The following is a 16,097-nucleotide window of genomic DNA, read 5'->3' on the forward strand; positions in this document are numbered from 1 at the left end:
GAAACTCAAAGTAGACTTGGAAAAGATGTACCCCATTAAACTGAAATATACCACAGTGTGGAAGGCAAAACAAAGGGCAATGAAAAATTTATATGGTGATTGGGCAAATACATTTAGGATGCTTTACAACTTCAAAGCAGAAGTGGAAAAGAGGTCACCTGGCAGTGTTGTGGAGATAGATACAGAGGTATCAGCCGAAGGTGAAGTCAAATTCTCCAAGTTTTTTATGGCTTTGAAGCCTTGCATCGATGGGTTCAAAGCAGGGTGCCGTCCATATTTGAGCATAGACTCATCATTTTTGACAGGCAAGTGGAATGGTCAGTTGGCAGCATGCAATGCTCTAGATGGACATAACTGGATGTTTCCTATTGCTGTTGGCTTGTTTCAGTCAGAAACAGAGGCTTCATGGACATGGTTCATGATCCAGTTGAAAAGATGCCTAGGGCCAGTGTCACCTTTGGCTATACACACAGATGCATGTAAGGGGCTTGAAAATTCAGTGAAAAATGTTTTCCCACATGTTGAGCAGAGGGAGTGCTTCGGTCATTTGTGGATGAATTTGATCAAAAAATTTAGAGGAGAAGAATTTGGGCGCATGTGGCCAGCAGCAAGATCTTACACTAGACAGACACACAAATATCATCTTGATAAGATAATGGCAGCATGTGATGAGTTTGGTCCATGGCTGAACACCTACCATTCTTTGTTATGGTACAGGTTAGCATTCAACACTACCATCAAGTGTGACCACATCAACAATAATTTGGCAGAGAGTTTCAACAACAAGGTGAAGGAGTTAAAAGATTTGCCCGTGCATGACATGGTTGACCAAATCAGGATCATGCTCATGCGGTTGTGGGAATTGAGAAGAAGGATAGGTGATTGTCTGCAAGGTGATAAGCTTCCAGCAGTGGTACAACAGGTGGTCAATAGGAGCAGATGTCTTTCACATTTATTTGTTGAAAAATCTTCACCTTGGGGTGCTGAAGTTAGAGATAACAAAACTGGAAGGAGACATGTTGTTAACACTGAATTGCATGATTGCACTTGCCTCGAGTGGCAACACACTGGTAAACCATGTGAGCATGCCATTCTCTTCTTAGCATCCCAACTGAAGATAAACATGCACCCATATTTGCATGAATATTATTCGGTAGCAAGATTCAAAGCTGCATATGCTACTCCAATTCCAGCACTTACAGATCAGTCTCAGTGCCCTGAAGTGGACATTGAATTTTCCATGTGTCCTCCCTTGACGAAAAGAAAGGTTGGCAGGCCTAAACAGAGTAGATTCAAGGCATGGTTTGAGAAAGGTGGGAGTAGTAAGAAGGGAAAGAAAGATGGAAAGCCAAAAAGGGCCCAAAAAGGTAACAAAAACATATGCAAGTTGTGCCAGGAACTTGGGCATAGAGTGGGATCTGTCAAATGCTGTTACACTCCAGATAAGCCAAAGTATGTTCTTGTTTATTTGTCTGTGTTTTGATTTGGTGCTTTTTTCCAGTTACTATATCTATAACATTTTCCCAATGGCCAGGAGGAAGCAAGCAAGTCAGCCCCTTGTTGTTGAACAGTATTGGCCAACAAAAAAAGCAAGAGTCAATGGCGGTAGAAAGAAGAGAAGTGTGCCTGGGCCTGAGCAGACTGAAGAAAATCCTGCTGCAGCCAACATTCAGACTGAAGAAACTGCTCTCGAGGTTGAAACTGAACCTGAGCGTGTCGAGGTTCAGACTGAAGAAACCCATGCTGAGGTACACATCGAAGAAACTGAAAGTGCTGTCAACATTGAGACTGAAGACACTGATCATGAGGGTGTTGGCGAGGTGTTGAAAATACCAGTGAAGAAAACCAAGATGATCAGTGAACTTGTGTGTGTAGTAGAACAAAAAACAAGAAGTGGTAAGGCGAAGAAGGGCACGCGACGTGGTAGGAAGAGGTAGAACAGAGAACAGTTTGAAAATTTGGGGCATGTAATAATTTTTGTAACTTGGTACGTACTGGTAGTCACTATGTATCCCCGTATTTCTATTCGAACTTGTTTGTTGGTACCTTGTCTAAACCAGCCAAATAAAATTCAAATTTAAATTCAAATTTGGGCTCAAATTTGAATTAGGGATGGGTATTGATGTTTTAATGCTATCTAAAGTACCTCAACTGAAATATGTTTGCTTGCTGATCATTCCGAGCCCTTTTGGTAAGTTGAACTTATAGTCATGAAAAGTGTGTCTCAAATGACCTCCAAAGGTAGGGTAAACAGCCTCATATTTAAGCAAGTTTTTTTGGCACCTTGTCTAAACCAGCCAAATAATTTTTCTACACATCTATTCTACCTATATACTGTAAATCTAAAGTCTCACTATTTATTGAATTACTTTTCTATTATTATTATTTTGAAAAAACAAGATTTAATAGAAAATTATATATAAAACAAGTTTAAAACATGAAAATGAAAAGAGTAAGTTAAGATCTTTCTTAGTCAATCCAAAATGAACTTCTGGTGAGGTTTTCACACTTTTCATTTTCAAAACCCCACCTACTCTCGGGTGCCCACTACTCTCTCCCTTGAACTCCATACTACATTATTCGAGGAATGACAATTTTGTGAAGGATTTTTCGTAAAAATGTATGTCAACCATATTTATATATTTTTCTCGTTACTATAAGACATAATAAGACTATATGCGCAAGTTTTATATTTTTTTGATTTTTTTTGAATTAGTTATGCTCAACCCTAATCAGCCAAAACCCCTCCCAAAACCCCGCACACTACCGGGTCGTCGATTGTTGTGCGTGGACGGTTGAGATCAGGCACTAGGGTTAGCTACAGTGTGCATCGATCCGCATGAGACGCGCTGATTGGTTGAATCGGTGGGGTTTGGATCAGCCTCTCTCGTTGGGGCATCAAGACCGTTCATTTGAATCCAACGGGAAGAGTTGACGCGGTGCATGGACCAAGCCTACGCAGTGCCCTTTCCATCGTTGCATGCGTGCCTGTGCCTACCCGCAGCATGCATGCCCACCCGCAGAACTGCGCCCCGTGCGTTGCATGCATGCTCTCGATGTAGCCCTGCTCCGCCACCCCCATCGACGCAGTAAGCTGTCGCATGCCTACCATTATAACCGATGCATCGTCGCATCAAAGCATGCACCCGGCCACAATGCAGCAGCCCAATGAAGACAACCAAAAAGCCAACACTGCATGGCGTGCTGTACATGGCATGCTCCTCTTTGAGGACGCAATACTGGCATGGGGTATCGATGTGGGTATTGATGCAGTTCAAACGGCGTGCTGCCCTTTACAAGATGGGCAAATTAAGGCGTCCATTATTGTCACGTCTCCCATCGACCGAACGTTGCCCTCTAGCCAGGCCCTAGCAAGATGTGCAAATTAATGGGATACAACATGAATGCACGGGTGGCGCACGCAGAGAACCTGGGGCAGGCGTGTCCCCTTGACCCACGACGGCACGGACGCGTGCGTGAGCCCGTCCCCCTTGCCCCGCGACCGGTGGCACAGAAGGATCACAGCCCGTTTCCCACGCTCGTGTACACACTTTCATGGGGCGCCACCAAACGCCGTCCGCCCATTAATTCTACGGGGTGAAACCACGTCGCACTTGGGCTATTTAAGCCGGGCACTATCGTCTTCCTCTCCCTCACCCCCTCATCCACACCCCATCCTCTGCCTCCTCTGCCCTCCTTCTTCCTTCTTCTCCATCAAACCAGATCGAGCCCTCGAGCCACCCCGCCACCATGCAGTACAATGCCCCCACCTACCGCTTCCCCCCAACCGTGCCGGAAAGGCTCTACCCGGCCGGAGTGTATGCAGAGAGAACCCTTAGGGTTTGGGCGATCTCGAGGTGGAGGGGCGCAAGGGAGTTAACGGAGTTCTTCCTTGCGGCCGGCTTCCGCCACCTCCCCCGCAGCTCTCCTCGGATGTACCATCTTGAGGAGGTCAACCACAACGGCGTTGTGGTTGGGCTCCTCGCCACGTTCACTAACCCTTTCGATGCTTTCCATCTCCTCGGGCGGGCGTATTGGGTTGGTTGTGAGTTCATAGCTTTCACAACCTACAATATCTTCACCGACTTCAACGCCATCTTCCCCAACAACGGCGTTATGCACACGCTCCCGTACCCCATCAACAACGTGGAGGAGTGAAGGGCGGCGCCCGGAGGAGCGAGGTGGCCCCGGAGGAGGAGGAGAAGAAGAACCCGAAGAACCCGCGTTTGGTGCCCCCCTATCTATCTAGATCTATCGTATTAGTTTTTTTAAGTTGTAATTGTTATGGTACTATTATTAAGTTTTATTAGTACTTTAAGTTGTAAGGCTATCGTGGAACTATGGGTTGCAATCGTTATGCTACTATATATATTGTGTGTTTCGTGCTATTATTTGTGGATTGCTATGGTTTGTTTTTGTTTATTATTCGTGTATTGCTATGGATTGCTACGGGCCTGGGTTTCTACACCCCAATCACCACACCCAAACCATGGACATGCAACTAGGAGCCCCATGCAAACCCACTATGGAAATGGGTGCAACTAGGAAATGCAAACTAATTTACTTCGGGCACTTCATGCAAGCATGCAACTCATTCAGTTCATGGAACCGTAGACATGCATAAAAACAATTAACATTTAGTTTTAGTGCATAAAAAAGTGATCCATCACAAAATTTAGTGCAAGAAAAAGGCCAAAATAAAAGGACAAGTAACATTTCATTGGGCCCCATTTTATTTGCCGAAGTTAGAGGTGGGCTGATGCCCCTATGCGGGTGGGCTGGTCTTGGGCATGGTTATTTTCTCAGGGCCCATTTTCTCACGGCCCAACATCTATTCGGCAGCCCAGTTTTGTTTTTTTACTATAAACTGAATTTGGGTGTGTACTTTGTTAACTGAAGAACAAAAACAGAGGAAACAGAGCATGAACACTGAATAGGCCCCCCTGAGAATATCATTACAATAATTCAAGCAAGTTTTGCTTCACACTAATTCAAATTCATCTAACAAATGGTCCCTGGCTAACTCAAACTACTGGGCACCCCTGAAACTAGTTGACACACTAACTGAAACTCTAACAAATTCTAGCGATTGATGAACATCAAGTAAAATAAACCCATAGCAATGAGACAACCATAAAATGCTCCAGCCATCATATTTGCTTGCTGCTTCAAATCGATCAGATGCTTTAGTTGCTTGCCAATTTTCTTCAATTCACACTTCAGTTCTGCACTGTGCATCATCGGATCGGCTCTGTCTGCCAAATTGGGGGCTTGTTCCACGGCAAGCCGCCCCCAAAATTGAGCTCTTGGGTTCCGGTTGATCCCTCCAATTTCAACCTTTCAACATAGTCATCGAGCCACTCAAAATGCTCACATTTCTTCAAAACCTGAAAAACAGGGGGCCGGAGGCGCATGAATCCTAGATCCACCACCCAGATCCACCGCCCTAATTCGAGGAAAAAAAGAAAGAAATTGGGAGAAATTAGACCATAGGATTGGTCAAGAACACAGATCTAACCTGCCCCGGCTGTGGCTTGCTCAAGCATTTCACAAACTCGCGCCCACGGTTTCCATTTTCTTCCCTCACACAAGTCAAACGCTTCCGAGGCTCCATGCGCGGGAAATTGGGGCACCTTGTCAACGGCAGTGGACCATACTGTGTCCATGATTGGCGGGAGGCCGAAGTCGAGCTAGACATCACTCGCCGGCGGCGCGCTTCGTTGCCGGAGCAGAGGAAGAAGAAGGTGGGAAAGGAAAGGGGCAGGGCAAGCAATGGAGGGCGGGGGGTGGGTGGGCTGGCTCGGGCTCATGGTTGGCTCTGCTCGGGGCACGCTGATGAGCACGGGCATGCTTGCGTGGATAAGTTGTGGGTCCCACCCGCATGCGAGTAACTGCTAGGTCCCGCGTGTCATAACTCGAATCGCTAACCCCTCGTGTTTTTCATTTCATGGTTAAACAGAGCCATGTCGCATTGGAGCTATTGTTTGCTTCTAAAACGTCGCATCACAACCATTCATTCCAACAACGTCGCACTCCTTCCAATTCGCATGAAAAACGTCGCACAGGAGCTATTGACCCGGTGTTTCCTGGTACGCCTTCCTACTCTTTTTCTCTTTTTTTTCTCTTTTGAATGGGCATGAATCTCAGCTCGTTTCAGCAGCCATGGCAGGCCTGGCGATGGGAGTTTCTTTCGTGGGGAAGAAGATGCTGTGTTTTGCCTTTCGGTTTGCATTTTTTTCGCTCCTAAACGAGATGGCCGAAATTCGGTCATTTTAAAAATATCGGTAAAATCTCGGACGAAATTACAAAACCAAAATTTGAATTTTAAATGAAATTTAACAAAAAATTGGCAGAAATTCGGCCAAAATTTTTGAAAATGAGCAGAGAAAAAATATGGTAGTCGAACAACACTGAGGAATACGTTTAAAAACTGTGCATCAGGTCAACATCTTTATCAGTTCCAAAAGAAAAAGATTGAAACATGGACAGGGAGAGGTGCTTCAGAGTTGAGGAGGAGTTGCCGATGGATTCAGCCGCAGCGCGCAGCATGCAGCCCGCACAGGTCAGCAGCAGGGGCTGGGTCGCCGGGAAGGCACGAACGGGGCAGGAGCAGCAGGCTCGAGCGGGGAGGCAGGCCGTGACGAGCGGAGGAGCCGCATCTGGGGCGTAGCGCCGCCGCCGCACACACATGTCGAGCAGGAGATCGTGATTTGTCTAGGGTTAGGGCGTTTGGTTCGATCCTTTTATATTGGGCAAAGCGTGCAGAGGCTCCATAAGTTGGATTGGGCCAAAAAGAGTACAAACTGGGCCGAAAAATTTGGCCGGTACAGACATTTACCGGGCCCAGGCGCGATGGACGGAATTCGGCCGAAAATTGATTTTTTCGGCCGAAAATCAAAACACAGAGAAGATGTCATGGGGCAGTTGGGGTGGAGGGAGGGAGGGTCCTGGGCCAGCTGTAGGAAGGAATGACTCGGGGGAGGTGCACATGATCCCCAAGGCCAGATGCCCGCGCGCTGGGGGACCGCGTGGTTAGTGAAGGGCGCATGACTATGTAGCATGGGCGGCGTGGGATGAGTACTTTCCTTTTCTGGCCGAGGGGGAACAGGTGCTTTCCTATTTTGGCCGGCCACTCGGGAACGCTAGCAGGACAATGCGTGCTCGCTAGACGAGTCCCAATAAGTAATGTTGGATCTCCATCCTACAATTGGGCCATGGACAGACCAGCCGAAGAGTCCAGCTGCTTTCTCAATCTAGTCCTTCCCTCGGTTTCACCGATACATCACCCAAAACCATAGCCGTCGCCGCCGCCCCCCTCCACTTCCCGAGCAACCCAAACCGACCACTAGACACCATGCCGACCTCCTCGCATGTCGTCGGCAACGGCCTCCCCTCCGGATCCGCATCCTCCATCATATCCGGGGTCGTGAGAGGCTACCACTTCCTGAAGATCATCGGCTACTCAGGCACCAAGGAGATCCCCAATGGCGAGGGGATCGAATCTTGCCTGTTCCGGGTGGGAGGCTGCACATGGAATGTACGTTACTATCCCAACAGGTTAAGATCTGAGTACAGTGATTACATAGGCCTTTGTCTCTTCTTGAATGATACAGTCGCCGGCGAGGTCGAGACTGTGAAGGAAAAATTCATGTTCGGCTTACTTGACCAACATGGGAAGCCGGTGCCATCATATACCGGTACTTCCGACACCAGGGAATTTTCTGTGCATAAAGGTCATGGGTTTGGCGGATTTATGAAAAGGGTTCAATTGGAGGAATCCGAGCATCTCAAGGACGATTCCTTCACGGTCAAGGTCGATGTCACTATCATGAGCGAGTTCCATACGCAGGAGACGCCATCTATCCTGGTGCCACCTTCTGATTTGCACCGGCACTTAGGGGTTCTTCTGTCGAGCAAGGCAGGCGTCAATGTCAAATTCCAAGTTGGTGGGGAGACATTCTCGGCGCACCGATTGGTGCTTGCGGCACGGTCTCCTGTCTTTAGAGCAGAGTTCATTGGCCAGACGAGGGAGGGAACCACCACTGAGGCCATACGCGTACATGACATGGAGGCACCAGTGCTCTGCTTACTTTCATGTACACGGATGCATTGCCGGATATGAAGCAAGAAGAAGAATATGCCTTGGCTCAGCATCTGCTTGTTGCGGCAGACAAGTACAACCTGGAGAGGCTGAAGCTTATTTGTGAACATAAGCTGCGCAATCGTATCGATACGATCTCTGTGGTGACTATCTTGGCATTGGCCGAGCAGCATCAGTGCCATGAGCTTAAGGCAGCATGCTTGGTGTTCCTTAGCTCGCCAACGAATCTGGGTGCGGCCATGGAGTCTGAAGGTTTCGAGTTTTTAACCAAGAGCTGCTCTGGTGTTATTAAGGATCTCCTCAAGTCCCAGGTTGCTGCTAGTATACTTTGGAAAAGAAAATCTAGGGCATGAACATGAGGTTATAGTCCTGCATATCGTCATTTGCAATCATCCGTCCAGAAAATGACTACAGACCCTGCAGGCTATCTTATACGCATTAGTGCTTTTGATGTGTAGTCTTGATCTCACAAGGATGTGATATATGGTGGTTCGACAAGCTATGCGCGAAGCAAAACTGTATGTGCTAATTAGTGAACATTTAGTTCAGAACTTGTAAGCCTTTCAATTAGTTGCCCTGTACATTGTGCCGCTGCGAGCATTGCGCTGCTTCCTGAGTTCATGCACCCCTTGTTCAGTATAGGGCACTTCTTATTTAGCAGGTTCAGATAGACCATGACTTGTTGAAATGCTGGGTTGGGATCCAGTGAAAAAGCATTGGTCTTGTCAGGTTTTCAATTTTTTTATGGCTGCAGTTTGTACTTGATGATTTTGGACATGGTAGTGGCTGCTAAGGTAGTGATCTGAGGAATGCTTTGAAGTTTGGTCTCGAGTATTATTATACAAGCTTATGATGTCATTTTGTTGCTGTTTCAGATTTGTAACCAGAAGCTATTTTGTTCTGTCTTATACATCTGAAGTTGCTGTTTTCGGATTAAAGATCAAATAGTTGCAAATTTCATTAAATTGATAATTAAGTGTACATCCAAAAGTAAAAAGGGTTCAACTGTTTACTTGCCAAGATGTCAGTACTTGTGCAGAAGTTCATTTTCGATAACCTTGTGATTGTAATAAACACATCGCTTGGTAGTCTGCATATTCACTGGCTCATTACATGCTCATCTTTCTCGTAGAATAGAACTTAATTTCCCTTTGCTTCCTGAAGCTGGATCATTTCTTAGTTCTGGGACTGTCTGTCTGTTGTCACTTTACTCATTGGTTGCTGGAATCTTTGGTATGAACACACCTTATGGCTTATGCTGTAATGACGACCATGGACACGTCTTTAAATGGGTGAATGACAGTACTTGACAGTAACATGCTTTGTATAGTAATTGCATATTATGAAGTATTGTACTGTAACAATTTGTGTTCCTCATGTAGCATGTGGTTCTTGTACCAGGGCTATCTGTGCCATTAGGTTCTTCTCTTCTCTAGTGTGCTGCCTATACTCTGCACAAGGATCTCATCACTGGGTCCTGAGTTTTGACTAGCTGGAATAACCGCATTACTCGCTTCCCTCAACTGTAAATTTTAAGCTAGAGCATCAACTTTGCGGATGATTCATCTCTTGTGCCAATTTTGTTTTTCAGGGAATTGTGCCAAATTCAATAGCATGTTTTTTTTCCTCTTGAGGGAACTATTTTGGAGAAAATCCAGGACGAACCATTTATATATGCTTGAAAACGCAAAAACAGAGTTTCTTAAAAGGAACGAGAAAGCTATACTAACTGCACAGGCCAACTTGAACAGGAGAGGCAAGATTGGCAAACATAGTTCCCCGAGTGGTGTTGGAGCAGCAGTTGGACTGGACCAAAGCATCAAAGTCATCATCACAACGAGAAATTCGCCACGGAAAACCTAAATTATATGCGGAGGCATTCGAGCAGCGCCTGGACCAACGCATCAAAGTCATCTGCGAAGCGACAGAATACCACCGAGATAAGCTCATCTTCATTGAGGAAAACCTTTGCGTTGCGATGCTTCTAGATAAACCAAACTATATACGGAGATAAGAACCGTAGAGCATAGTACTTCACAAAAAGGAGGTCCTCCGAAAGATCTATAGTCGACAATCCTTTTGGGATAGTCTACAAGGGCTCTCCTCCTCCCGCGTCGTCCCCGCGAGCGACCGGGGGGGAACCCTAGGGCGTCGTCGGCCGGCCCCCTCCCCTCGTCTTCCTCCCCCGCTGCTGCCCGTTCGCACCGGCTGACGAAGCCCGTTTGGTGCTGGCGGCGGCGGGGCCTCGTCTCACCCTGCTCGGGCTGCAGCGGCGCGGGATGCCTGGCTCGGACAGAGGCGCTGCTCTTTCGAGGGGCGCGGCGGCGTGGCAGCTTGGTCCGGCGGGGGGGCTGCTGGTCCGGGGTGGCGGCGTGGAGGGCCTCGCGTTGGTGGGCGCACCCGTGGCGGCGACGGATCTGACGCGGCGGCGACGGTGCATGTGGTTGCGGGCGGGCCGGTTTCCGGCCAGATCCGACTGGATTTGTCGCCGGGGACCCGGCTGGTGGCGCAGGGCAGCAGCCGGGGCTCGTCCTGGTCGCGGATTCGGGAGGGAACGGCGGCGGTTGCCGGCCTGCTCCTTGGATCTGGCACAGGGCCGTCGGCGGGGGGCTCGGAGCAGTCCCTTGGGATCCCGGCATGGATGTGGGCTGCCACGGCGTGGTGGTAGCCCACGGCGGTGGTCGGGGTCGTCTCACGGCGGCGGCCGGATTTTCTCGGCGTCGACCGGTCGGTGAGCGCCCTTGTTGATCTTCGATTCCTCTCCTTGTCGTTCAGGCACTACCTTCATCAAAGGGTCGGCCCTCCCCTAGTTGCGATTCATCGCTCGTCTCGCGCCCGGCAGCAGGACCGACCTCGTCTCGCGCCCGGTAGCAGGACAGGACTCATCTCGCGCCTGGCAGCAGGACCGGACCCGTCTCGCGCCCGGCAGTAGGACCGAGCTCGTCTCGCGCCCGACGGCAGGATGGGCCGACGGAGGCTAGTTTTGGCCGGCCTCGTGAGTCTCGGCACTAGGGGCAGCTCAGGAGTGCTAAAGGCGGGGCCTTTCCTCTCGTCTCTTTGGTGGGTGGCGGGTGAGGTGGCATCGAGGTCTTGGATGCCGGGGCGGCGGCCCTGATGGTGGTGTCGCGGTGCTCTTGGGCGGAGCCCGGGGCTTGGTGCTGCCCGGTGACCATGGTCGTGTGGGCGGCATGGTCACCGGGGTGTGGCGTTCGATAGTGGTGAGTATTGGCCGGGGTGAAAACCTGTTCTTTCTTCGGAAGGACCAGCGGCGGCGAATCTCGTTCCTTTTCTGAAGGCGTCGTCGCGGCACTCATTGCCCGTCGTGTTGCTCCAGGGAAAACTCTGACCCTCAGGTCAGGCGGTGGCGGCGCTCTGGTGTCGTTTTCTTCCTGAAGACGCCGCCTTGGAGCTCACGGTTCGTCGTATGCGACTTCATCTTTTCGCGGTGACATGTTCACGGTCGAGGACCTGGCTTCTCTTGTAGTGCTTGGGATGGTGTTGCTGCGCTCAGCGCCTATGTATCTTGCATCGGGTGTGTGCATGTGTTGTAGCGTGCGTTTGTATCGATTTGTTGTTGGTCAGTGCTTTATATATATAACGGGGCGAAAGCCTTTTTTAGTAAAGATCTATAGTCGTGCTGCAGTTGGTCACATTTGAATGAAGAGCGGGTCGGACCGAACCTGCAGCCAAAACAGAAGAATGGAAGGACAATGATGAAGACGATGCTCGGTAGTTTCAAAAAAGCACATAACGGACATGCGTCAGAAGAGGTCATTCGTATCGTCAAACCGCGTCGGTTAGTATGGAACTGGGGATGATGAAAAGGAAGAATAAATACTCCTAGAAGATGTATTTGCATCCGGCTATGTGTTTGCATCCATGCATCCCATCAACGCTGGCCATCCAACTTAAATCCTACGCTTGATGTAACACACCCCTTAATTTTGCAAAAACATGCCCGCCTCCATCCAGTTATAGTCTGGTGATTTTTCCAAAAACCCCTCAGCCGTGGTCCGGTTTACCGATTCCCTACTACACAATCCTTTTCTCAATGACGATTGCAACCAGTATCAGCGGCGGCACGGACGGAACGCATCTGCTTTGTCGATCGCCGGAATTGAACGCATATCTTTGGATGGTCGCCGCGACGGCGAGGATGGACTGCAACTCCCAGCCCCTAATCGATATGGCAGGCATATTCTGCTCGTGCGATGCGCCGCAACCGATCACCATGGCAGCAGTTAGGGATGGTGCGTCTGATTCAACAACAATGGATGAACTCCCAGCATCGTCCATAAATCAACATTGAGATTGCCTCCCAATCTAGCCACCAAGAAACTCACCTCACTTGCTCAGTTATTTTTGTGGAAAATGCTACCAACGCAGAACAGCAACGGAACAACACGACAGATGGAGGTTCAGGTAATACATAAAAAGAACTAAATGTTTTCTGTACATTATACATGTGTATTTGCTCTCTGGAATCTGGACGACTCATTGTGTAAATGTAGGTGCAGCTGAACTGCTGAAGGCAACAATAGGTTGCAAACTCTAATGATTGAGGAAGAATTTGCTACGCCAAAAAAGAAAGCCAGCATTCTTCTATTTGTGAGTTTAATAAACTTTCCTTGACCATGCCATTTTTCAGTTTATAGATTTATGCATAATGGTGATTATTGTGATTCTATCTTTCAGTGCTGGTCTTTTAAACCAAGATGCGACGAGAAATTGAAGCCTAAAGTGGGGAGGACATTTGAAGGGCTTGAGACCGTGGAGGAGTTATACAAGTCATATAGACATCATGTGTGTTTTGGAGCTCGTGTTGGACAGCAGAAAAAGTTGAACAATGTGGTGGTTAGGAGAAAGCCAGATGATGTTCCGTGATGGCCCTTAGTCTGTTAATATACATGAATTTAAACGAGTTATTAATGTCGATTTCTTTGATGTACTGGATTCTCGTAATGGTTGGAATTATGTGTTTTGTCAAACTGTCTTCCTCTTATTTTCTCTGACTTATGTGTATTGAATGGAGTGTGGCAAGCAGCAATAGCACCAGTACATTATGTCACATAAACCTGAAGCATGCTCTGTTTTTCTCATACAAATAATCAACAACTATCACCCAAGAGAAATACAAGTCGAAGAAACTTTGTCATCCTGTGAGCGCTCATCCTTTTATTCAGTTGTATAACAGTACCATCAATTCATCATTTGTTTGGCTGTTAGTTGCTAAAATAGTACCATCGTCGCTGTCGCGGCGACCGTTCGATAAGATGCGTTCTGTTCCAATGGCATATGAATCACACAAGGAACAACTCAGTTTCCAAACCCACATCAACCTCAACAATAGAATTCACCAGAAGAAATTAAACAATCGTTTTGTTCAAAAAAAATTCAGTCAACAACACCTTCACAATCACTTCTTATTTGTAAGCTTCCAGGTCCGGAAGCTTGCAGCAACAGCAACATGTTCTTGTTTGTGAATATGCGAAAGAAAAGTAGTAACGTGGTCACAAGGAATGCAGAAGCAGCAGGTGATATTATGCCATGCTTCAGCTGTGGCAGATTGTGTACTACAAAACACCTCAAACCACCAGGAACTCGGCAATAAGAAATTTGTTTATTACTGAATTTTTCATTCACAACAAGCTACAGTCACTTGTCTCGGAAGTCTGAACTCACAAGCTACAATAATATGCAAGTAGTAGATACATTCACCTTCTTGAGCTCTGATAAATACTGACCAACGATATACAATTCAATTCTATAACTGACCAACGATATACAATTCAATTCTATACTTTGAAGCCACACGCAATTCACTAAAGACCAATTGCAATGGATAAGCTCACAAGCTACAATCTGTAGGTATACAAGGGGTTGCTGAGTTGTGCTCTCTGCCAACAGGTTTGTTGTAAGCAGGACGCCGTAGTGATGGTGTGCAGGTTGCGTCCGGCGGCGGACTCGGCGTCAGGGACCGGCAAGATGACGGGTGGGCGCGGAGGTAGGCCAAACATGGTGGATCTCGCCGCGGCCGTCAAAAGGATCACCGGGGCCATGGAGTCGTTTGAGGCGGAAGACCGCAGAGGCTGGCCAAGCCAGACAAGCGCGTCCACCGTTCAAGGGATAACCGGACCATGGATCCGTTTGAGGCAGACGAGCGCAGTGGTAGGCCAAGCGCGGCTGCCATCGAAGGATTCACCAGGGCGCCGCCATGGAGCGATTGGAGGAGAGGATCCAGATTAAGAAACTTCTATTTTGGCAAAGGCCTGCTTCTGCCGAGGGGCTATTAGCAAATTAGCAAGAGCTGTTGCGGGCGTATTCTTGCAAATTAGTGTTGCTTTTGATTCCATGCGTCAGATGTTGATCGGCCGGTCGAGGAGTCGAGGGATACACGGATGCACGAACTATACCGGATGCATATGATACGACGCCATCATGCAACTAGTGGACTAGCGGCGTGCGTATTCACAATAATTTTGTCTAATTTGATAATTAGTCTTAAAAGTCTCAACATCATTTATAAGTGAGACAAGAGATCCTTTCTCCTCACAATTTAGCTCGGAGCCGTAACTGTAGTATGTCTTGTCTACAACCTTCCGAGTATTTTTTGAAGAAAGTAAATAAGCTGTCAATTATCAATAAGCAAGTTTAATAGGGCTGAACACCAAATATTTTTAAATAAATAATATAAATTACTTAACAAATTTGTTTGACAAACTCACATAGAGGTAGAACTGGAAGCATATCCACATCCAGCCAAATGTCGATAGTATCTTCAATATCATCTTGAGGACGAATATCGAAGTTTATTTGCATATTCTCCTAAAATCTATAGGCCTTGCACAGAGCTCCTCAATTTGAGCAACCAAAATGTGAGGATATATAAGCAGGAGGAACCGATGGAAGTGCATGTGAACTGTCACTGCGAGGAGAAATTACGACCAGAGCACCTTCTAATTACTGTTGTATATATATATATACTGTATGAGCACATGCACACAGTTTCCTTAGCAAGTAAATTGAAACTTTTGGCGGAGAAACACCTCGTCCAATAGATGGATTTATCGTCTCGATTCAACCACATAATGGATCAATAGATGATTACGCTTCATTTATGGCAGCGCAGGTGACATACTGACACGGACGGGATCACTAGTCGGCATGATAGGTAGCTAGCATTCAGGGTGCGCTGCTGCCGAGAAAAAATACGGCCGTGTGCCCAGGAGCGACGCATCCATGGAAACAGATCTCACCTGCCTACCTATGTGAATTCTATGACCACACTCGTACCTTGTAGTGGCAGGGATGTTTATATACACACGCCATATTGCTATGCACTTCTAAGATCAATCAAATATAATGGACAGATAAATTAGTTCGCTATTCTTGCCCAGAGTTGGATCGGAGAACAACTTACCCAGTCTGTCATGCCGTTTTCTCTTTTATTGACGAGGACCTTCCACTCCCCGTTCGTGTATGATTTGAGTTCCTTCAACCAGATGGGAACATCAACCTCCTTGCAATGCATTTTTCTTGGATTTTTCTTGAGGTTATTGGACAAGTACTTGCTCGTTGGTTCTTCCTCCTTACACTCCCATTTCGAGATGAATCACCACTGCAGAGCTTCCGTTGAGGGGATCTTCGGACCACTGGTTCTCAGAGATTGGGTACTTGATGAGTTGACCATTCTTTCTCTTATATTTTTGTAGTTTGGTCTGTGGCTATATGATTCTCCTTCGCTGTATACGAACATATATAGCCAAATATTGAGCGAATAATTAGCAGAAAATTATGGCAATTAATTAGGAGGGGGCAGCCTGGCATAAGTAATTAGTTTTTTTTTTGTTGCGGGGTAAGTAATTAGTATATGAACATGATCTTATCGACCAGGCAATATGAACCATGTAACCTGGCCCAAAATAGGACAACATGAGCCGTGCTCCTTACCAAAATGAGTGCTTGCTCTTCATGCATCTGCTTGATTGGATGTATA

The 16,097-nt window shown here is 47.4% G+C and overlaps 1 pseudogene; it reads left to right on the forward strand.

Annotated features, from left to right (window-relative positions):
- The first annotated feature begins 7,354 nt into the window (after positions 1–7,354).
- Positions 7,355–8,454, forward strand: LOC125516702 (annotated as a pseudogene).
- The last annotated feature ends 7,643 nt before the right edge of the window (positions 8,455–16,097 follow it).

This window comes from Triticum urartu, chromosome 6 (genome assembly GCF_003073215.2).
Source record: "Triticum urartu cultivar G1812 chromosome 6, Tu2.1, whole genome shotgun sequence".
Taxonomy (NCBI): domain Eukaryota; kingdom Viridiplantae; phylum Streptophyta; class Magnoliopsida; order Poales; family Poaceae; genus Triticum; species Triticum urartu.